The following is a 25754-nucleotide window of genomic DNA, read 5'->3' on the forward strand; positions in this document are numbered from 1 at the left end:
TGAAACTGCTAACACTTCTAGACTTTGTTTACTTTTAAATTCATAATATGCCCTCCTAATAAAACTCTAAAACCTAGTACTCCTTAATATGTGTAGACAACTATTTCTGTCCGCTTGATTAAATGAATTTTATATTTGTTTAATTATCATCCATCTAGCTATTAATTAAATTCACATTTAATTAATCTATCATCCATTTTCTAACTATTAATTAAATTGATATTTAATTAGTTCACCCCCTTCTTCTATTAATTAAATAAATTATTCAATTTATTTGATTTAATTCACCTAGCCAAATTCAGACTTTTAATTCAATAAATCACATTTATTTAATTAAATACCCTTCATACATTTAAATAAATGAATATTTATTTATTATACCCATCCAATACAAGTTGCACATTTAATTGCAATATATGAATTTTATTTTAATTAAAATCTTAAATCCTCACTCACTTGCATTCTCCTACAAAACCCACTTGCACACTAACCCTTCTTCTAAATTCTTCTAATCCCTTCTAATTTAGCCTAATCCTCTTCTAAACATTTGTAGATTCCTAAGCAAAGAAATTAGGAAGGAGTCACTTCTCAAAGAATTAAAAGCTTCTCCCTTCAACAAGTTAACTCTCAAAGTCTTCATAAGCCTTAAAGGCTTAAATCTAACTAACCCACTTGTAACCATTGGTTAGAGACTTTCTCTCTAACTTAACCCTCCATTTAACCCACAAGTCTCTTCACACATTATTGCTTTGACCATGATTATCCTTTAACCTTTGTACATTCATTTATCCCTTGGATAAAAATATTATCCATTAACTTAACCCTAACCAAACCCCCTAGGGTAACCATCATGTCTCTGCAGGCATTTAAATGCCTTTTCTCTCTCCTCTCAAGCCTTCTCATGTTGACACTTGTCAACATGGGATTGGTTTGAAAGTGTCACATGGATTGAGGATCATGCAATCCTAGCCCTTGTTAAAATAATTCAATCTTAACCATCCAATTGCCCATTTCTTCCTTAAATAGGACTCATTCCTTCATTATCAGGGGTCATCAAGTCTCAATCTTAGAATCCAGATTTTGTCTCTCTTTGCCTCTATCGGAAGCTTAAGCATTTTAGAAGCATTTTTATCATTAGCATATATCATGTTAGCATATCATATCATGTTAGTATAGTATTTCATTATCATAATATAAATTCTACATTATAACAAGCTTTGTTATAATCTATATAGATCTTAGTTGCATTAGCATATAGATCATTGTCAACTCATCAATCGTTCTTTAGGTTGTCATTCTAATGATCAGTTTCTCAATGATCTGAGAGAAACCATGACTTGAAGAATCCTTGGAGATAGAGGACAATATAACGTCTTGGAAGGATTTCTTATTTTATTTATTTTATTTATTATATCCTTTACATATAATGTTTCATTGGTATGTGTGAGATTATGCTTGAAGCAACCAAGATCAAAGAGACCAATAGATAGCACAATAACAAGAGAGATACAATACATGACAAGAATAAATTGTATTCCTACCAAGATGCCAAAAGAGATCAACTAGATTATTACAAGAGCCTACTTATTAGGGCAAGGCTAAGAGACAAGAGAGCACACAATGATGGCATGTGGCTCAATGAGATGCAAGGGTAGGTATGAGAAATAGTAAAATATTCTACATGAGGTGGATCACCCATCGAAGGTGGAATTATCACTCCATAATAAGTGGATATGATAAAGTAATAAGAAGATTACACCATAAAAGGTGGAAATTATCCTACATACACACTCCCAATGTATGCACATCTCCCTAAGTGTCTCAAATGCAAACTACAATGTTATGTATGTACCTAAGTAAACTTAAGTAAAGTGTAATTATATCCAACATGATTAAATAATTACACCAACACCCCCCCATAAGTGTAACTTAGGGTAATGCACTCAAGTCTATAATGCATCTAAGCAATGCAAGATGGGTCACGACTACAAGGCCATGTTAGCTACCCATGCACAAATGCAAATACAATCTCCCATAAAATGAGGAAAGAGAGAAAAACCCAATGGGAACCCCCCCCCTCCCTCAGAAAAAAAAAAGAGATGAAAACTATACAAAGAACTCTCAAAGAAGTATGTGAAGGAAAAAACCCCATGTGAGGAAAAATTCCCCCCCATATGAGAGAAGAAGAGAAGCCAAGTATCCCCCCTCAATGTAGAATCTGTACCAATGGTAGAAGATTGAAAGAAACTACTCCATGATCATCGAACCACGTTCCTCCCCTTAGGAAGAAACAAAACTAAAGGTGTATCCATGAAGTCTCCCCAATCATGAAGGGAATATGTAGGAAAAAAACTCATGATGTATGAAGTCTCTGAAAACTGCTCAAGTGTCCCCATGTCGATGCTAAGGTTATCCCCTCCAAAGGTGGTGTACTAATCCACACTGCTAAAAAAGGCACTCCAAGATCTAGTGGAGATGAATGTAGAACAAGATCCAAAGACTCACATGTCTCCTCTAAGGATAAAGAGACCTCCTCCGACCGCTATACATAATAATCCACAATCATGTCAACCTCGAAAGAATGATCATGTAGAGAATGAACAAGAGGGTCAGAGTTTTCCCTTGTAACAATCATGTAAGGATAATCTTAATCAAAGAGAAGATGAATATCATCAATGAAGTCTCCCAAATCTGCAATATAGGACTCCACAAACAAACCTGCAATGTCTATCAAGTACTCATCCCAATGAACCGAAGCTGGAAGACAAGGTATATCCTATTGCACTGAATCACAAGAAGGAAAAAATGTTGCACTATCCACATCATCAAGTGTAATAGGTGGTGTGATATTAATAGAAGGAGATGAAATGCAAGGCTCAAGAATGGGGTCACATGTGAGAATATCCAAGTTCAAGTACCCAAAGTTCTCCTCAAAATATAAATCATCACAAGAAGTGTGATCATCATATGTAAAATCATCCAGATCAATAGGAATAAAATTTGAAAAGGAATATAACCAAGAGGCATGATCCACAACCCCAGTTGCAATGATAGCTCTACTCTTAGGGTCTCTAATGATAATTGTTTCAGGTGTGAACTCCACAATTTTATTTGTTGCCCCATGAGTGATTTGATAGATGGAAAGAAGATTGTTTGTCAAATGGGGTACACACAACACATCAGTGAAGGAGTTATCCCCAATGGCAATATATCCTTTCCCAATCACATCCATGTATGTATGATAGCCCATCACAATATGCGGCATGGTGCAAGGCTCAAATGAAGAGAAAATAGACTGCAAAGATGTCATATGATGAGAAGCCCCTTGAATCTAGAAGCCATCTCCTTGAACCATGACTTGTAGTAGCACAAAGAGATTGTCCATTTCTTGTCTGAAAAGATTGAGTCTTCCCACTTGTTGTTGCCATAAATTCTTACCCTTTCCGTTTTGATTGTGAGGAACTGGAAGGTGATGAATCCTCCTTCTTGTAGGCAGTAGGAAAATTGATGTTGTTCTTTTTGAGAATATGGAGGAGCTCATCAATCTTCTTAGAATGGGAAAAATGCTCCTCATGACCAACCTTTTTACAATAGGCACAAGTTGGTCTCTCCTTATTTGGTGAATTGTCCTTCTTGGAAGAGAATGAATCCCCTTGTTGTGGAGAAGGTCATGCTTTGTCCTTAAGCTTTGATTGCCATTTCTTATTGTTGGAGTTATCCTTTCCTTGATTTCCTTTGTTCCCTTGAGTTTCCACATATGCTTCAGACTTAGAAGTCTTAAGAATGCTCATGCTTATCAACTTAGTTTGGAAGCTCATTCTTTTATGCAATTTATCCTGTTTTCTATACTAATTTGATTCAAACTGTTTGGGTAAGCACAAGTGGATATAGAGTAGAGTGTTTCTTCCTATTGCTGATGATGGAAATTCTTAACAGACAAAAAGGAGAAAGAGTAAGGAAGGAGTACACATAGTTCTTGTTCAGATTGTAAACAAGGGCAAACCAAATATCAAGATGAAATCGGTCATAAAGAGCAGCAAGGTAGATGGGTACCAAGTTTGCATGGATAAGATGAAGCCAAAGGTGAAGATGAATTTGATTCAAAGAAGACATGGAGAAGAACATCAAAGAGGAGAATTCAAAGATGGAGACCTGTTACTTCAATCACTCCAAGAGGACTTGGAGATTTCATTCGGCCGGGTGTATGGTGCAGGAGCACCTAATGCAAAATTGGGTCAATAATGCAAATGAGGGTCTAATAGTATATTTTCAATTTATATCATGTAATAAGGTCATATTATGACCATTTTTGGTTATTTTGTGTCATGTAGATTCATTTTTTATCAAATATGTAAAATTTATTAAAATATTGTAAAAAGTTGCTGAAGCAACTTTACAATTTTTGGAAGTTGAAGAGTCATGAGTTGTGAATAGGTAGTTGAGTGGTTGGAAGGTGGAAAATAGTTGGGAAAAAATTTAAATGGTATATATAAACCTTTTATGGTCAAATTTTTGGAGAGGGGTTGGATTTTTGAAGATCAAGTCATAAAATAAACTTCATTTTCTTACTTTTTTTTTCAGAATTTTTTCTATTGTAGTGAATTGTATGTTATTTTATAAATTGATAAAGGATTGAATCCAACTGGATATGATAGTTACATTAATATAGTTTATTTTAATTTTTGTTTGAGTAATTTTTATTGATATTTGCAAAAGACATGGCCATTTTGGTGAGTGGAGGTCTGAACCCTACCTAGTGTTCCTAGTCTTAGGGAAAACGCCATAACTTGTTATTTAATTGTTCAATCTTCATAAAAATTTAATGAAATATATATAAAAATGTATATAAAACTCGAACGAACCAATTTTATTCATTATGTGTTATGAAAAAGTTATGAGTGACTGTTCGTCTGATTTATTCATGGATTTCAAAAGTTTAGACCAAATTGCAAAAGTACAGTCATTATTTGAGAGATTTGGTACAAAACAAACTTACCTAATTTTTGGATATGTTTTGAAGAAGCCAAAATGGGTACTCAAATATGGGCAAGTGCAAGGTAATGAGTCACAAATTCGCGGAAGTTTGCGCGTTGGAAAACGCGCTCTTATAAACGGGGGCCCGTTTTCAAAAAACGGGGGCCCGTTTGTGCTTCGGGCTCCCGAGCCGAAAGGTAACGGGGGTCCGAAGCAAAAAACAAGGGGCCCCCGTTTTGTTCTAAAACGAGCCCCCATTTTATTCTAAAACGGGGGCCCGCTTTTAAACAAAACGGGGGCCCGTTTCTAAAAACGGGCCCCCGTTTTGTTTAAAAGCGGGCCCCCGTTTCTAAATGGCATTTTTCCTTTTTTTCCCTCAAGCCGCTCTTGATTGAAAACGGGGGCCCGTTTTGTGGAAGTTGATTCCACAACCCGCCACTTGGCTCGGGATTAGGCCCGGGATAGGCCTGGGATGGCCACACCTGAGACATGGACCTGCAAATTCAAACCTCCATGAATGAAAGCACAAATATGAACTTTAGAAATAGTTTACGCGCCTCTAATCAGAGAATTTTTATACGAAATTAAAACCCATTTCAGATTATACTGTCTAGATTCTAAATATGTAAATTTATTTAAAAATTGATTATTTTAACTATTTTTCATTTAATTTATACTAAATTGGGTCCATAAATTTGAAATATTAACTAATTTTGTTAATTTAATAACTTTTTTATTTTAAAGAATTTTGGAAAAAAAATTATATGTCATCAATCTACACAAAATTATTTTGTATTTAAAAAAAAAAAAAATCAAAAAATGTTAAGTTTACATCAAATTATGTGGGTCGTACACGTCAAATTTTTAAAACGATAATTGCGGCCATTAAAAAATTAATTTAAAAAAAAATATTAGAAAAAAAAATACAGAAAAATATGCTCATCAATCTTCAATGTGTTACAAACCATTTCCCAAAACGGTTTGAGAAAATAATTTTAATTGTATCAAAAAGTGTGGGTCGTACACATGCATGGTATGGTCCTGAAACAGGCATTTTTAAAACATAGTTTTCAGAACTCCATTTAAAAAGTTATTTTTTATTATGTGGGTATTAAAATAAATTATATATTTGGAAAGTACACTCAGAGGGCTATCTTTTATATTACTGACTTTTTCCAAGATTCAATCTCTAAGTGTTTCAAAATTTAAGCTCAAATGAGACAAAATCTGAAAATCAGGGAAAACACTTCCACTTTTTGGCCAAAAAGTGGACTCATCTTCTTGCACTGACCCATATGTTTTTATAGTTTGTATATCAGGTTTTATTCAAAATTTATGACTGACAGTTCGAAATGGAAGGGCTATTAGCTTCTAGGATAGGTTATGTGGAAATTATAACAATTAGAGGAATCCATGTTTGTGGGAGTTTATAAGGTGTTTAAATTATGTGTTTTGGAGGTCCTAAGGTTTTAATAAAGTATATTGAGCCTTGTGAACATTAAATCCCTCATTTTCTATTTGTAACCTATGGGGCAAGGTGTCTTTGTGAAGAGAAAACATGAAGTTGTGAAGTGTGTCTATATGTTGTTGAGTTGAACCCCGCCTGTCTTACATCACTGCGAAAGCATAAAATGTAGGCATTTTGTATCTTGAACCCATTGTCATCCTACGGGTTTGGAAACTAGAAACAAATGCTTCTTATTCTTGTGGAAGCTTGCCCATCAAATTGTAGATCAATTGAGTATCCTTCTTATCAATGCCACAATCTTTGAGTTGTGCCCTCAACTCTTTTGCCTTAGTGAAATAGTCTTATATTGTATCAAAGTTCTTGGGATCTAACATGGTGAGATCACTCTCAATTTGATATCCCCTAATCTCATCAACTTGACCATACAAGTCTTGAAACTTTTGCCAAGCATCCTTAATTGTAGTACATTTCTCAATATGAAAGATGAGATCTTTTGATACATACTTTCTTAAGGTACCAATTACCATGATGTTCTTAGTGAGATAATCCAAGTGACCATTGGGATCAACGAGAGCAATAATAGTTTCATCAATGTAATGAATTAATCATTTTTGCATTAGTTTACTCCGTGCATCAATTTTCCAAGTAGCATAATTATGTGGAGTTAAGAGAGGAAACTTAGGAGAACCCATAGCAGAAAAATGAAAGAGCACAAGAGACACCCCCCCAAATTCACTCAATCAAAGTACACACCCCCCCCCCCAAATTATAATTTTGGCACTTTATATGTAGTGCATGTACAATAGACCACTTGCAAACAATGACAAAGTGGAATTCTGATTTTATTTTACAACTTTCCCCAATAGGCCAAGAACTACAATGCAAAAGACCAAAATAATAGATCTATGCAATACAAGTGCCAAATTGGTAAAAAAAGCCTATATGCTGAAAGTACAATTTCCACTCAAAATCACTGCAAATTGATAGTTGATTATGAAAGTATATGAAAAATCATGCACTTAAAAAAAAAATGATACCTGAAAAGGAGTTCATATGAGACCGAACAGAGTCTCGGGAGTTGCAGAAATGAGGATTTGATAGGTACAGTCACCAAAAACTGAATTTTATGAAATATATGTCCATCCAAATCAGAAAATAACACCACCATGTGAAAGTACACAAAAAATCCCAAATAAAAAATAATTGCACTAAAAAAGGAGCCAAGATGAGCAAGTTATGGGCCTTCAAAGTTGGGCCAAAAATCAAAATTGCTCAATGGAGAGGGGCTGATAAATTTTCAAAAAAATGATGATGTTAGCAAAATACGGGGTTAAATTTGATGGTCATATGGCCGTTGTCGAAAAATTCACCCCTGCTTGACTGGGCGTCCATATTGTATGGATTGTGACGTGGTCGAACTGGAAAATGACATGTGGCATACAAGTATTTGTGTGCCAAGGTACGTGGCAAGTACGGGCTGATGACATGGCATAACCTACTGACGTGGTCAATATGACCTGCTAATGTGGATTTCCATGTGGCAGTACAACGAGATGACGTGGCTGGTATGACCATATGATAGAGGGTCGCGTGGCGCTTGCTTGGATTGCTATGTGGTCAGAGCTGACAAATGGTGTAATGGTATGTGATGAGGATTGTGCTCATTGAAAAAATGTGTGGTGGAGGCTTAGGTGGCGGTGGCTGTTTATGCATCTTGTAGGCAGTGGCTAGGAATTGAAGGACAACTGGCCGAATAGAGTAGGCGGGGGCTGGTAAAAAGGTTGTCAGAGGCGGGTGCAATGGTGCCTGAAAAGGAGGGAGCCCGACGGAGTAGGGTCACGGGAGAAATGACTAATGAAAGAATAGGTATGACACCAAGGAGGAGTAGGTCGTGATAGGAAGAGATTCCCGGAGTTGGCGGTAGTGATGACAGGCTTGAGGAACAGTACGACCCTGCGAACAATTCATGCAGGGTACGAGTGGGGCGAGGGTGAAACGACCCCCCGTTATAATATAGTTTTTGATTTTTTTTGTTTTAATAAATTTTTTTTACATAAAATACAAATTTAAATACGGATTTCATAGAATTTTTTTATTTTTTTTGCGTATCGTACCACCCAAATTGGGCAAAAAGTTTCCTCCAAGCACCAAAATTAACTTTCACCAAAATAGGCCAAATTTATATTCAAAATTTATGGAAACGACCACTTGGACGCAATGGTGAGGTTAGATCTAGTCTAGGATGCCTCTAAAATATGCTACTCCTCTGATCTCGCTCTTGACCTCCTTCAAAGACGCAATAAAATCTCTCCAAAGGCTATGCAATGGTGCTCCAACCGCTCTAATACCATGTGAGATTATCCTTGAAGCAACCAAGATCAAAGAGACCAATAGATATCCCAATAACAAGAGAGATGAAATATGTGACAAGAATAAACTATATTCCTATCAAGATGCCAAAAGAGATCAACTGGATCATTACAAGAGCCTTCTTATAAAGGCAAGGCTAAGAGACAAGAGAGCACACAATGATGACATGTGGATCAATGAGATGCAAGGGTAGGTAGGGGTAGGTAGGAGAAATAGTAAAATATTCAACATGAGGTGGATCACCCTTCGAAGGTGGAATTATCACTCCACAATAATTGGATATGATAAAGTAATAACAAGATCACACCATAAAAGGTGGAAAATTTTCTTACATACACACTCCCAATGTATGTACATCTCCCTAAGTATCTCATATGCAAACTAAAATTTTATGCATGTACCTAAGTAAACTTAAATAAAGTATAATTATATCCAACATGAATAAATAATTACACCAACAATATGTTTGTTATTCTATTGTTAATTCATTGACATCACCTTTCAGACATACAATATGAATTACCTAAAGTGTAACAATATCTACTAACAATGTCTACGTTTTGGAAAAATATTTATTTATTATTCATACTATAAAAATCTAAAGCATTCATCCTTATGAGGAATTTAAATGAAAGCTTCAACTATTGGTTTTGACAAGAGAACATTCAAACAAATTCTAGAGCAATTTTAGAATTCTACTTATAAGTTAAAGATTAAGATATCATAAATTGCAATAATTTTAAGTCTAGGAGTAATTTTTTTGAATTTGATTATTTATAAATATATGTGTTTCTAGTTCCTACATGTAAGTTTGAATTATGTGTACCCTTCTATTGTGATTGGTTATTTACACTTAATCTTAACTTGTGTGCCTTGGTTTTGTGTTTGTTGGTAGCTATAATGACATATATTCAATGAATGTTGGAATGACTTCCTTCAATGAACATCCACTTGAGTAATCACATTGCTTTTGGATGTCACAACATACAATACATTTATATTGCATATCCTAGAGACATCAATTGGTATCAAATGTTAGAGTGTTAGTCATTTCATTAGACAACTTATGTAAGATGAAAATAGTTAGATTTTAAATATCTTATTAGTTAGATTCAGGGTTAGGAGAACATCAAGTTCTAATTTAATAATAATTTCTCTATTGTTATAGCATCATAAATTATAACCGATACAATTCACACCTCATTCTTTTGTCCCTACTTTACTGTGTCCCATCCTAGTTCTCCCCTAGTCTCGTTTTGGCAATTTTTAATCCAATTCTGATGTCACTTGATTGCACGACTGAGTGGACCCCATCTTGGGACTTTTCCCTCCTAAAACCAACCTTGTTTTCCTATTTTGGGAGAACAAGGGTGCTTGGGGCACCCCTATCTCAACCAAGGCACCATGGTTCCCCTTCAAAGGCCTCAATTTAAATAGGACCAAGCACTCTCCCTCCCAGATGAATTTTGGTCCCCGTGGCTTAATATGATCTTTAGAGGTTGGCCTAATTGGTAATTTACCTAGGGAGCCCTATATAAAGATATCCTATCAATTCATATTAGATCTAATACTCTAAGCATTCCAAATATGATTTGATCAAGAAATTATCATCAAGCATTCTCAAGCATTCAAGACAACATTTCATCCCACCATATCCTTCAAGCATCATGGAGAAAATCACATAAATCCTTATGCAATCATGTATGTTTGATTAGGTCATGTTTATGTCAAGTAATGTTATTACATTAATACTGTGATCATGTATTCAAATAAAATTGCATCATCAACTTCAATTAGTCATTGGAGAGCTGAGGTATTATGATACACCATTTACTTAAGTATTTATGATTACTATTTCTATTCAATTCAAGGTTAATTCTTAAATCAAGGTTTCACCTAAGGAAAACCACCATCAAAAACCCTATTTCTTTTTCTCTGTGTAGGAAATTATCTTAGGAGTTGTAAGAAAGGAATTTGATGGTGTAGATGACAACAATCATACTCAATTTTTGAAGGCATCAAAGGTGAAGGACCAGGGCTACCACAGGCGACCGACTCTCCTTGGTCCCAAGAATTCTTGATGACCTTTCGACAATGGATTTTGTCTATCATCCTAATCCACAAAATACCCAGTCTGTCTACCCGCAATATTTGGAGTACCAAGGTGACCTTCTCCCCCTAGTCGAGACAATTCCGCGTGAATCTTCCATCATAGGTTTTGACATATTTTCCCTCCTTAGATTTGGGTTTATATCTTTGCATGATATTTGAAACATTTTTTTATTGTTGTTTTAGGTCAATTTCTTATTGTTTGTGATAGATCTAGCATTGCAACTTAACGTTAATTCAAATTTAGTTTCCAACTCTAACAAGGGAGGGAAGAATTAACTTGATCTGCATTCAACCCTTTTAGGATTGGATCAATCAAGTTCAATTCTCTCCTTTAATGTGAGGTTGGTCCTAAATGAAGTTAGTGACTTTATTATCACTCATGGTATCAAAGCCCTAATTTCAACACCTCACATTTGTTACATCTACAAACAATGTACCCATGTCAATAAGATTTCAACCTAAGAACACATTTAGTGAGATGGCCTACTACTCTCTTTCATCTCAATCAAATATTAGATTTGAATTTGGTGATAAATATTGTGTAATATTTTTCTCATTCAAGGGGTTGGGTCCTAGGATTGGAATATTTTAATAGGTTATTGTAGACATTTTATGTTTTGGATACCAAATTCCTTGTAATTGCATAAAGCCTTTATGCATATTTTTCATGGGTTGAATAACATAGCATGACCATGTTTCATATAAACATCCATATTTTGAGCTTGTTGAAGGGAATAAGGTTTGCTAGCCTGTCTGTAGCTTTGGTCCCCTCCCTAAGGGCGTAGTTGATCCTTGCGTGGCTAAATATGGATATGACACTCTAATATTTGGTGATTAGGTCCATCCTTCTCCAACTTGGCTTAGCCTTTCCTTGCAACATCATTATGATGTTTTTGGAATCACCTTCTATTATGTTTATTTAGTAACTCATGTCCTTGGCGGTAGATATTCTATAGAAAGTCGTTGCCACTTCCACCATGTTGGAAGTTTGAATGACAAGGTTAACCACATAGGACAACACCATCTTGCTACCTAGATCTCTGATGATTCCATCCCCACCTGCCCAACCCAAGTTCCCTTTAGACAACCCATCAAAGTTTAATTTTAACCATCCAGTGTCGAGGGGACCATTTAATAATATTACTATGTCCAATAGGAAGGGAAATAAAAAGAGAGAGAGGAAATTAGACATTTACCAACTTTTAGCAATGTGTTAGTTTAGAGATGAGGGAGGCTGAGAATGCTTGAACCTTCCAAAGCATATCATATTCTTATTTAAATTCTAACGCCACCATTTAAGATTCTTATTTAGTTAAATATCTAAGTAATATTCTCTCTAGTTTTCTCCACATGAGGACACCAATGAGTAGTATATACTTTTAGGTTCTTAATTTAATCTAGTTGTCAAATTTATTTAAACTGGGTAGGTAATTCATATAAACTAGGTAATAGACAATATCTTTATACAATGTAGATGCAACAATGTTGTAATTATCTTTACTTATCTCTATGTTTGCTTCATTAAAAACTACTACTAACTATAGACACTTAAAATTGTCCTGACCTAATTAAGTAAATATTTTATTTATTTAATTATTTTATCCTAAGTCTTCTATTAATTAAATAAATTTTTATTTATTTAATTAATTCACTTATCCTCTTCTAGCATTTCCTTATTTAAATAAATATTTTTATTTATTTAAATTATCTTTCCCTAAATTAAATAAATATTTTATTTATTTAATTGGTCCCACTTCCTCTATCAATTAAATGAATTTTTATTTATTTAATTAATTCATTAGCTTTTTCTCTTCATGACACATGTCATTTATCTATTAATTTTTCTCTACCTACACCCTTCATTATTTTATTATTTCTTTTACCTACCTTTAATCCTTGCTGACCATTTATTTCTTTCACCTCTTAATCTTATCCCTCCATTTTCTAAAGTGTCTTCTATATAAGAGGATTCCTTTATCCTTTCACAATACTAATCTAATCCAACAATCTTTATGCAATCAAGTTACGTTACAACTACAATCCATTCTTTGTTAATCTCTCATGCACAATGCAAAGATCTAAGAGCAATATATCAAACAAGATCAATGGAGATCAAACCCTATTTGGCATGTGAATGGTATTATTGTTTCAATTTGTTGATTTGCATGTTCTTAGGTTTCTTCATTGGTGTATGTTGAATGCTTTTGTAGAAATAGGGTTTTTCTTGTGGTTGGATCTTTGTGGTTTTGCAATAGTTTATCATCATCATTTTTTCACCATATACACTTAGATTCTACCATATGATAATCTAATCCCTAGCCACTAACTAATTTTGTAACTTGTACTCTCATGTCGAAGTATTAGATTTTAGTAACCCATCTTCATATTCTTCCCAAGACGTCTTATTGTGTGAATATACATACTTGATAGTTGATTGTACCTCACAAATTGATCTTTTACAACCTAGTATCTATATTAGTAAGAGGATAGTTGTCCATCAAACAAGGAACATTAAAGTTCCTAAAGACCACACATATTATTATATCTCCATTCTTTTTTGGCTTTTTAACAAGAACTTAATTTGAAAGTCAAATTGAATGCATTATTATTTTAATAAGATTCATCTTTGAGTTTGGCCATATCATGTTACATTTTATAAGATTTATTCAATGGTTCAACATTTGGTTGCAAAAGTAATTCATCACAAGACCATGAAAAGACCCAAAATTATATTTCTTAATCAAATCTATGAGCAAGTTATTAATGGTGTGGTTTAATATTTTCTAAGTGTAGATAGGTCTAGAGGTCATTTTAGTCCTTGAGATTTAATCTTTCCAACATAATTTCCATTTATAGTCTAGGATATTGCTTTAATCTATTTGCATTATCAAATATCCTTTCCAAGATAACCAATCTGTTGGTTCATGTGTTTGTTTTTAGCTTAATTGTTTCATTCCCATACAATATCTTGTTCCATATGGAGTAAGAAATCAAACATTAGGATTTTCAATTTCTAACATCTAATCCTAGAATAATTCGTCTCATTCTATAATCATAACATAGTTATATCTACTCATCACGCTCCACACTAGCAATCAATTTGGTCATCCATGTATGGTAATGAAAACATATATTTCAAGGTGATCCTTTTGATAACACATGATTATGTGGATATTATCCATTTTGAATCTTTCTTTGGTACAAGCACTACAAGAAGTACATAGAGAATTATAATTTTGCTAATAAAAAATCATTCTAGAAGTTATTCATCCTACTTGTTCAAGTTCAAACTTAGGTCAAGTCTTATTACATGTGGTGCTATACTTGGTAAATTAGAGCATGAAATGGTACCAATATAGTGTGAATTGTTATTGATCAATGGTAATTTATCTACAATTTATTCACTAATCAAATCTATAGAATCCTAAAAATGTAGTGACTTCAACATCCTTATACTTGCACAACTACTTTGTCTCCTCATATGTATGCTTGAGTACTTTTGCATGGTAGTCTAACAATTCTCTCATGTGTGATTTTTTTTGTGATAGTACATCTTATTCTTATATGTGGAATATTCCTCATCCTTCACTAGAGATAAATCAAACTTCCTCTCATCCTTACTAATGGGTTGATCCCACAAAAGTGTGTCCCTCTTGTAAAACTTGTACATTTTTGCTTGAAAGCACTTATTTTTTAGAAATTAATGGTTTAGGCTTAGAGGGATTGCATCTAATGGAGTTTGATCAAATGTGGTTAGATCAAACCCACTTAGATCAATTTTTTTTTGATATAACCCCCTAGGCTTAAGACAAACCCTTGATAGAGTCTCCTTTGTATTTCTCAAAGTATTCATAAAACAATTTTCCTTCAACTTTTACGAGATTAAATGAGGTCATTTGATAATGCCATTTTACAAGTATGCATCACTTAATATAGCTTTAAAAAAATTATATGTATGTTTTCATTAATATTATATATTTTTATAATTTTACAATGAATGTACATTTGTTGTGAAAAAATAACAAACATAGATGTCCTTTCAAACATAGTTACAAAAATCTCAAAAATTACACTAAACTACACATAGATGTACTTCTTTCAATGAAAAGCAAAAGGGTCATTTTGATATATTTCTTAAGAGAAATATTTCACATAATAGTATAGGTTTGAAATTTTTGTTACTACTAGTTGAAAATTTTATAATAAATAAATATCTTGTAAATAACTCCAAAAATTATCTATGCATTAGATATTAAATTAATTTATCTAATTCTAGGAATTTGTAGAAAAAAATTATTTGTAGTGAAATCTATGTACAATAGAATAATGTGAACCAATAAAAAGAATAAATATAATAATAATTTTTAAAAAAAATACAACTTGAATTTGCAAAGAAAATTCTAGAACACGTTACTTTACATCCTCTTAAAATTTTTGATCATTTGTTGTGTATAATTGACATGAATTGAAAACTTTTAAATTTTTTATTTAGAGCATCCCACTTAGGCCAAAAGTCAAACACACTTTTGTGGGATCACCTATTGGTGAATGCTTCTTTTTTATTATTATATATTTCATGTCTATCATAGTACAAATGCCCTTATAATAATACATCGTTAATTAAGATAAAAAATATTCATATACCTAAACATTTTAATGTATTCTTCCATGTGATTGGCATGGATTCATAGTCCAAAGAACTATTTCTTGTGCTCCTTCATAAATGTCTTCTCATGGCACAAGCTTTGAAGCTTATTATATAATTCAAGCAAATAATTGGCTAGCATTAACTTTCCTCTTAAGTGAGCATGTGATTGGACCATGATATCTTATACTTCTCCTTTTACAAACAACTCTTCTAGATCAAGTCCCACCACAAGGTAGCATTCCCCTTCAACATTGTGGTAAGTTGTTTTACTCTCTCTAGCTTCTCAACTCCTACAAACATGAAGTATTTCTTACTTTTATGTAATTATCATTCGTATTGCTAGTTTGGTCTACCACCTTTGAAACTCTTCACCATGGGATTTTTTTTACCTCAACCAAAGCCTTAATAGCTCTTAATCTATTATCTAGCTCAAGTGACATAGGCAACTAAATGCATTTTTTCTACCTCTTCTTCTTACTCTAAGAAATTTATCAAATTGACCTTTAATGTAAAAATACTTTCCATAAATGCTTAGATTAATGAAACATTTCTGAACTCACGTATAAGATTTAGAACACTTGATTTAATATCAGCTAGAACACATAAATTCTAGAAGCAACTGACGAATAAACATGCAAAGCACACAATGAAAGATAGACAAGGAAAAACAATAGAGTTCAAACAAGAAAAACATATTTGTTATAGAAAAATAAAAGAATTTACGAAACTTGGTTGTGCTATGTTATTCAACCCATGAAAAATATTCGTAAAGGCTATATGCACTTACAAAGGATTTGGTATCGAAAACCTAAAATGCCTACAATAACCTAATAAAATTTCCCAACCCTAGGATCCAACCCCTTGAATCAGAGAAATATTGCATAATATATATTGCCAAAGTCAAATCTAATATATAATTGAGATGGAAGAGAGTAGTAGGTCATATCATTAAACGTGTTCTTAGGTTCAAATCTTGTTGACATGGGCACATTGTTTGAAAATGTTACAATTGAGTAATTCTTATTAAATTAGAACCTGACATTCTCCTAACCTTCAAGAACTAATAAATTTACTATTAGATAGTGGTGCTCGAGTTAGGGCATAGGATTGGAAATTTACATAGTTGATCGATTCACCATAGTTTTTTGGAAGGGCACTATAATGGGACTACATATCATTTTTTCAATCTTTGCTCATTCCATTCCAGATGATTCTATTGAATTGGAAATTCATGGGAAAAAGTACTAGCTCATGTCGTTGCCCTTTAATAGATTGGGTGGGATGAATATTCAAATTAAACCGTCTCAGTAACTGTCACCTTGGAGAGCCAGAAGCGAGTTAGAGGAGCACAACAAAAAACAGAATAGAAAATGAAATGTTAAGAGGCCCCCACATGCACACCTAAGTGGTCAAAGCTTAGTGTTTTCTCTTTAACCTCGACCCCCAAAAATTGGCACCCATCTTATATCCAGTCTAAGATGTTGTATTATGTTTCAAAACACACACCAACACACATAACTCCCTTTTACAACTCATCTTTGTGTTTGATGCATTTTTATACTTCCTATTTTAGGATACCCAACTTTCAGAGGCCATATCTTTTGAATGGGTGTCTGATTGACAAATCGTTTGAAGCACCATAAAGTTCTCAACATTCTCTGTCAAGCTATAACTGGCTACACTATTTACAAACACTTTCAAGACATTTCAAATCCTGCAAGGCCTTCAACATTGACTTCAAAACTTTCATTCACGACATCTAAAAATGAAAACATTGATATATTCAAATCTAGATATGATCTTACAACAAAATTTTGCTGGCATGCTTATCTAGCCAATCCAAAGCTTTGGGAAAAATCTTGAAGCAATTCATGCTCAAATAAAAATTACTATAAATAGTAACCTTATGTAAATGTAACTTTGAGACACCATTTTCCTAACATTCCCCCACTTGTTGAACATCTTGCAAGAGAAAACATAGTATCTAAACTATAATTTAATTGCTAGGGGTCATGACGCCCATAGAATTTGAATATTATTTTAACTTCTTTGTGTTCACAACCTTAGTTAAAGAAACTACAACATTCATCAAAGTCTCTACCTTAACTAGCTTGAACGTTCCATCTTCAACCATATCTCTGACAAAAACGATATTGAAAATCAATTTGCTTGGTCCAAGCATGAAAAATTGAGTTCTTAGCTAGGAAGATCACACTCTGATTGTCACACTAAACTGTCATTGCGCCTTATTTTATTCCAAAATCTGAACATAGTCTCTTAAGCCAAATGGTTTCTTTACAAGTATAACTAGTTGTCATATACTCAACTTTAGTAGTGGACAAAGCAACCACAACTTGTCACTTACTCATGCAACTGATTGCACTACCAAATAAAGTAAATACATAAGCATTGGTGGATCTTCTACTATAAATATCACTTGCCTAGTTTGAATCCACATAACCATGAACATCAAGGGAAATATCATCTCCTACCGAGCTATAATGATAGCACAAATAATACTTTGAGGTACCCTTCAAATATTTCAACACTCTTCTAATTGCATCCCAATAAACTTTACCAAGATTAGACATATATTTGGAAATAACTCCCATTGCTTGGGCAATGTCTAGTCTATTACATACTTGTAGTGTTGTAAATTGTACACCCTTGCTAGGGTGGTACATATTCACACTTAGTTTAGCACCTGCCTTAGTGTGTTTGCACCTTGCATTATAATTTCCCTTTAAGCATTTAATTAATTAATTTAATTAAATCTAAACTCTTATTTCATCACTCCCCACATCATAAAGTTGGGCCCTTTACCCTAAGCATGCCCCTTTTCATTTTATTCCTTCAATAAATCATTTAATCATAAACCCTAATTATGTCCTATTTCAACCTTTAAGGCCCAATTTCACATATCAAAACACCTCGAAATTAGTTGTAACTGGGTTTCGCTCTAATATCATCATATCTAATGGACCTGAAAATTTGGTGAAAAGTTGGTCAGACCGTGGTGGGAGTGCACATGGTCCTCGACTTTTTTCCCGAATTTTTGGGAGCATAATTCTATGATATTATAATGCTTAACCCCAAAATATTGGCGGTAAATGCAATTCCTAGGTGGGCCTAAAGACGAAATCAAGTCAAAATTAAGATCTAGGGTTTCATACACAAGAGTTATCTGTCTTCATTTGAAGGGATCAGATCTAAGAATCTAAGAGAAGGTTTTTGGAGCAAAAGGAGCCTTCTATGTAGTGAAAGAGAATCCTATGTGGAGTCTTCAACAACATTAAACAACATTCAACAAGCATTTTTCAAGCATTCATCACCAATTAGGAGCCTTGAAGACATTGAAGAGTAATAGGAGATCTAGTGGCAATATCTCTCCCTTGGGGATCGGTATGATTTCATGTTGTTTTCATGTCTTGTATGAGCTTCTTTACATCAAAGTGCATATTTATGTTCATGCTTTAGATCAATTTGCATTATTGATTTAGAGCATTTACTTTGTCAATTACAAGCATTTAGGGTTTACTCTTTAGGGTTGCTCTAGATTGTTTGCATTCATCCTAGGGTCTTACACACACACAAGATTCCTGCACACACTATTTTACTATAAAAATCGGCTATTTGTGGAGGTGGAAATCACCAACATAGGGGTTTGACTAAGACAAAACCCTATATAACCACCCAAACCTTCATTTTTCAGTTGCAGGTGCAGAAACAAGCATCTGGAAGTAGTTTCAAATTAGGAAAAGGCACAAGAACCACCCAGAAGTCTCAAATTTATAGAAAACTATCAAGGATAGGGGCGTGGCACCCTGGTCCTACCCAGGACAGTGGTGTGGCAGCATGGTCCTCCTCAGAATCAGTGATTTTTAGTAGGTTTTAGGTTCAGGACCTTCAGATTCCATCTTTCCAATTACAACTCTCTGTCAGATTCTCAAGGACAATGGCGTGGAACCTTGGTCCTGGTCAGTTTGGCTCAGTTTTCAACATCAGGTACACATCCAAAATCCTCCCCCTTTCATGCTTTCAATATCTCAGTTTCAGATCTATAAGTTTGTGTAATTTCAAGTTCATTTGTGCTTTATTCTTCATCTCCTAGTCTAGTTGATCATTCAAACCCTAGTTTTTCTCATCATTTGCAACAAGAGGAATAGAAACCCTAAGAGATAATCCTTTAATCTCTCTTTTTCACAAGAAGTATCCAAAGTGAGTGATCTCCCTAGGCTCTTTCGTATTCCCAATGTGTTGGCAAAAGTGGGATTAGGTCCTAGTCACCCAGTCTCGCTTTTCTCGCCTCCACATTTTGGTGAACCTGACGTGAATCCAACCCTCTTTAATTTTGATTTATGTTCTCAGATCTGAGAGGTTTTTCTATTTCAAATTAAAATTTACATTTACAAGTTTCAATTCCTTGCAAATTTAAAAAATTTAGAGGTTAATTTTGTTAAAACCCTAATTTTTCAATTCGAAATTGAACTTGTGGATAGCTTATTTTGGATCATTAATTTCAGATCTGATTTTGAAATACATTTCACTCATAAATTTTATTTTCTAAATCAACATTTAGAGTGCTTGCATTGGTTAAAATTGAATATTTCCTTCTATTTTGCATATGTTATCATTTGAAAGAGGAATTTTTTTGTCATGATGCATTCATTTCCTAAATGTGATAATGGGTTAGCTTCCCTTGTTTCAATTTTCCCTCTCTTAAAGAATCTCCTCCTATCTATGAAAAACAATTAGTGCCTAAAAGAGTTGTTACCAACCCCTTAAAAACTCTCCCATGCTCTGAGGATAAAGATTTGAAGAGTGACCTTAACAATTCTCCTAAAATGTGCCCTTCCCACCTAGCTATCTTAGAGGAAGAGGATGATATCATAATAACTTTTCATAATTTTACTTAACCTTCTTTACATGATGCTTCTCTAAGTGAAAAGGTATTGATGGAAATTGACTTATCTTCTCCTAAATTTGGTCTTACCGATGGGGGCATGTTAGTACAACAAGAGGTTATGAGCACTTCTTCCAAAGATCTCCTTCCTAAGCATGAATCTTTGGAGAAAGATGTTCATCTCCCTCCTAAAGAATACTCCCCTCACGAGGTTAACTTTGTGCTAGAATATGGTATTGTCCCTACTTTTCCTAGTGATGGCATTTCCTCTTTTGATTCCAACAAAATTCCCACTAGAGATGATGCATTAATGAGAAATGTTTGCCCTTCTCCTAAAGCTTGTCTTATCCCTAAAGATGCCTTAGAGAAAGAAGATGAAACCATAATAAATTTCCTTAATTCTCTCTCCCCTAAGGATCCTATGGAATACATTTTGAGGAAAGAGGATGATTTAAATAAATGTATTGATGTTCTCCCTTCTAAGGATGAAGAATTAATAAATAATGTTATCCCTTCTCCCAAAATTGACAATAACAATCAGGACATCTTTGTGCAAGATATTCCTTTCAATGATCTCACTATTTGGGATGAACAATTAGAAGAAGGTGTTGATTATTCTCTACCCTATAAGATAACCCTAGCCAAAGGGGGGTGAAATCATGATTGATAACTTCCTTGATAGAATATCACCTCTCATAAATCTCAATCACTTTCCCTCTAAAGGTTAAGCATCTTCTTCTCCCCAACTAGGTTCTACTCATAAGGATACCTTAGTTCAAGAAGATATTGTTAACATCTTTCTCAAAGATCTCCCTCTCAAAGGTGAGACTTTAGAAAGTAATGTTGATCCTTCTCCTAGAGAGTTTGTTCTCCATGTAGATCCTTTGATGATAGAGGATGATATGACCTTTCCTCGTAATACTCTTTCTTCTAAAACATCAATGTCTACCCCTAGTCTCCCTCCTAAAATTGGTCTTATCCATGATAATATTTTAGTACAAGAAGAGACTATCAACAATGTAAATGATGTTCAATTCTCAATTCAATGTGCAAGATATATTCTAGTTATATTTTCTTGATCTATGTATTATCTATTTATATGATAAATATGATTATCTTGTTTTGTATGGCAGGTGAGAGGAGCATTTATTAATTTCTATGTCCTTTCTCACAAATTCCATTCGATATATATATAGCAAGCGGGGTACGAACAAACAATGCCTTGATTGGTCATGACCGATCAAGACATTACTTGATCGTGCTCCTTTGCTAATTATATAACTAACAAACGATGCATATTAATAACCAATGGCAACCGATGCATGTTTATATTTTAACAACTGATAAATATCAGTGTATGATTAAACATTAATCAACCTATAACTATCAGTGTTTGCACGATACTAACAGCTGATAGTTATTGGTAGTTAGCCTTAACAACCGATAAATATCGGTGTAGGCTTAACAACCGATAACTATCGATAACCTTTATTATGCCACCCGATATGCAGCCCGATATTAATCGGTGCCTTCATTAATTATTTATTTATTATCACTTATGTTAGTCAATATAAATTAGAGTGCAAGATTAAAATCGATGAACATAAACAAAAGATATAATATGATTATCAATGTTAAGGGTTTGATCGAACTGAATAGGTTATTTATATGCAAATGTAGAATGGCTATCAAAGAGGAATTAATTGCTTGAAGGTTTTATCATAGTTATCAATATGATAAATGATTGAATGAGAGACTTCATTTATCTCTTAGTAAATCATTTATCTTATCGAAGCTATCATGCATTAACACTCCCTCTTAGCTAGGTAAGATGAATGTAAACAACATATTCAAGCATCACAATTCAAATGATAGTTAGCATTTTAGACATTCTAGAAAATCATACTACCTAATAATATGATATGAAGTATCACCTAAACACGTGATAGAAATGTTCATCACGTCAATCTTGTGATGACAGGATATCACCTAAGCATGTGATATCAATATTTCCTAAACATGCAATACTTAAGGATATATGAGAAAGATTTAAATTTGCATCTTAGAAAATCATATCACCTAATCACATGATATGAAGTATCACCTAAACATGTGATACAAATTTCCATCATGTCAATCTTGTGATGACAGGATATCACCTAAGCATGTGATATCAGTATTGCGTAAACACACAATACTTAAGGATATATGAGAAAGATTTAAATTCTCATCTTAGAAAATCATATCACCTAATCACATGATATGAAGTATCACCTAAACACGTGATATAAATTTCCATCACATTAATCTTGTGATGATAGGATATCACCTAAGCATGTGATATCAGTATTGCCTAAACACACAATACTTAAGGATAATCATATGAGAAATTTTTAAATTATCATCTTATCCAAGTTGTGGTATGTGCACAAAACACCTTATGCAAATGTTTTACCATAACACAATCATGGTACATCCATGACACACCAAAGATCCAACATGATAACTGGTTTGGACATTATAAGATCGTCACCTTATAATGTCTACATACAAGTGTTCATTATCTTGAGAGATCGTCACCTCTTAGATATGAACCTAGGGGATAAAATCCAAAATGTCCTTTCATGATGAAGAAGTTTACACATTAAACATCTTATTGATATGCAAATACAGATTACAAAGCAAATTATCTTTCTATCATACCTAAACCTTTTCTGAAGTGATCAACCTTCACTCTGGAAAGAGGTTTGGTCCAAATATCTGCAGTTTAGATCTCCAAGGGAGAACCCTCCTACTCGAGGGAGAAATACCCATCATTAAATGTCTTCTTTATATATCAAATATGTCTAGCAATAATGCAAGATACAGGTCCAATATATGTTGCTTCACTCCTTGAAGCAAATTTCACAAGAACAAATTTGATTGGCCTTCTTCACATGATCGATATGCTCTAACTAATATATAAACTGCTCTTCACATAAATTGAATGGATCAGAGAATGAGTTTGCATCTTCTATATATATGAGGGAGGCACCCTTTCACCATATGTCTCTTCACAAGGGTGGCCACTACAACATCAACACTCCCTCTTAGCTAGGGAGGAATTCTTGTTAATAATATAGTCATGAAATGACATCCTTCATGGCTACTCCTAGAGGGTGGAACATGATTCATCACGGTACTCAACATGATGACATCCATCATGGCTACTCCCATGTATGAGAATGCATATGAACACAAGTTCCCATCACGGAGTTGCTCAACATGATGTTTTAATCTTATCATGACGTTCACCATGACTACTCCAAGAGGGTGGAACAAGGGCCTTCTCCTCAAACTTCTCCCTGAGAAGAGTGTATTTAACAAGGGCTTTCTCCTCAAACTTCTCTCTCACAGAGAAGAATGCATTAAGCATATCTTCATGATGGTGTGGCTCCCTATGAACCTAATATCAACCTTCTGACCTCCTTGTCTAAGGTTACTTCTAATGAAATGTTAGACTCCCTCTGAATCTGATATCAACAATCTGACCTCCTCTTCGAAGAACCAGATCGCAAGGACAAACTGTATGGGTCCTTCTTCTTCGATAAATACTTATCACCATTAACTCAGTCCTATGACTGCAAACATCGAGTTCTTTCTCCCTTGAATGAAATCTCTTATGCTTCTTGGTCTGTCCTTTCTTTATCTCGAAAGATCACCTGCAAAACATGACTTATAGAACTCTGGCATGTACTTAGCAAATTCACCACCAGTAGCATAAACAAGAGCCCCTATGGTCAACATTGCTTCCTGATGGACTATTGCACTTCTGCAAGCAAATACTTGTTTATAGAATGGAAATGCGAAATCTCATAATCTCTACTAAAGTCCCCTCCATATTCTTCCTGAATTCTTCATCACAAACAGTACTTCAAAACTCTATAGCCTAAAGAGCAACAAGCTCTTCATCACTTTTAACTTCTTTTGTTGTGATTCTAAAAATGTCCTGCATGTAAGGGGTAAGTTTCTCATAGTACATTGAAGAAATTGAAACAAGATATCCAAATGCAGCTTGTCGTGTGCGGACACCTACTGATAATGTTGATTCACAAATAACACACATAATGTAATTGCATGAATTAATAACTACATATGAAATTCATGACCATTAATCAAACCTAGATTACTTGTCTCTTTGTTTATTAGTCTTCCTCACAATCCAACAATTGTTCATTCCTGATTCTTTACACTTAGAGATTTAGATCTCATTTGATGGTTGCTCTTTGATACACATACTTTTAGTTGTTGTGTTCATCTGACATAACCAGGATCTGTGAGATGTTGAGCCCATATTCACAGGACACTCAGCAGTATCAATGTGGCATCGATCTTCCTCAATAATCTTCCCAACCATGCATTCAAATGAAGATCCTTCTCTACAAATCTGTACATGCTATGAAAGAGAGCATCGAATTGGTTTTATCTACAGTAAGACTGTCGCTTCTCATGTCACTCTCTGACTAGCAAATATATGAGTATTGTTTCCAATGTTGTGGTGCTAGCGCCAAACAACATTAAAGATAAACCTTAATGCCCAATTCAATAGATGGAACTTATCTTGATAGATTTCTTGTTTTGACAATGGATTTATGTTGATCATAAATCTACCATAAAATTGATTACTATCTCTTTACAATCTTCTATAGAATTTCTTACAGTCTCCTCATAAGTTTGTCATAGAATTCTTCACCGTCTCTTCACCTAATCCGTTCATACAATCCTTCATGAATCTGCGAAAAATCTTTGTACATTCCTATTCATTGGACCTGCGGTTCTGATCCCCTTTATTAATGTATGATTGTTCTTAAAGGAATGGTTTAATGCCTTTCATTATATAATTGCTCTGTATTAATTATTACTATTATTAATTACAACACTTCTATTAATCACTGAACTCAATATATGTGCATGGGCCCTTATTATATTCGCAATTGCTATCTTCTTTTTATGAGAAGTCCTTCTTTAGTCTTCCACAGGTCACATATGATAACAATTCATTTATGTGTCTGATCATTATTTAAAATATGCAAATAATGGTGTTGAATCCTAATTGTTATATCTAATTTGGACAACCCTGAACGTGCCAAAAGTAGATGCACTACTAGAGCTGATCCAAATATGGATATATGTAAAACCAACAATATTCAATCAAAAAACATACTCCTCATCGATGCTGACTGTAATCATCTCGTGGCCAATAGTTGATATTAGTTTGATCGCTTCCCTCAACTGGACTA

Source organism: Cryptomeria japonica, chromosome 8, assembly GCF_030272615.1.
Source record: "Cryptomeria japonica chromosome 8, Sugi_1.0, whole genome shotgun sequence".
Classification (NCBI taxonomy): domain Eukaryota; kingdom Viridiplantae; phylum Streptophyta; class Pinopsida; order Cupressales; family Cupressaceae; genus Cryptomeria; species Cryptomeria japonica.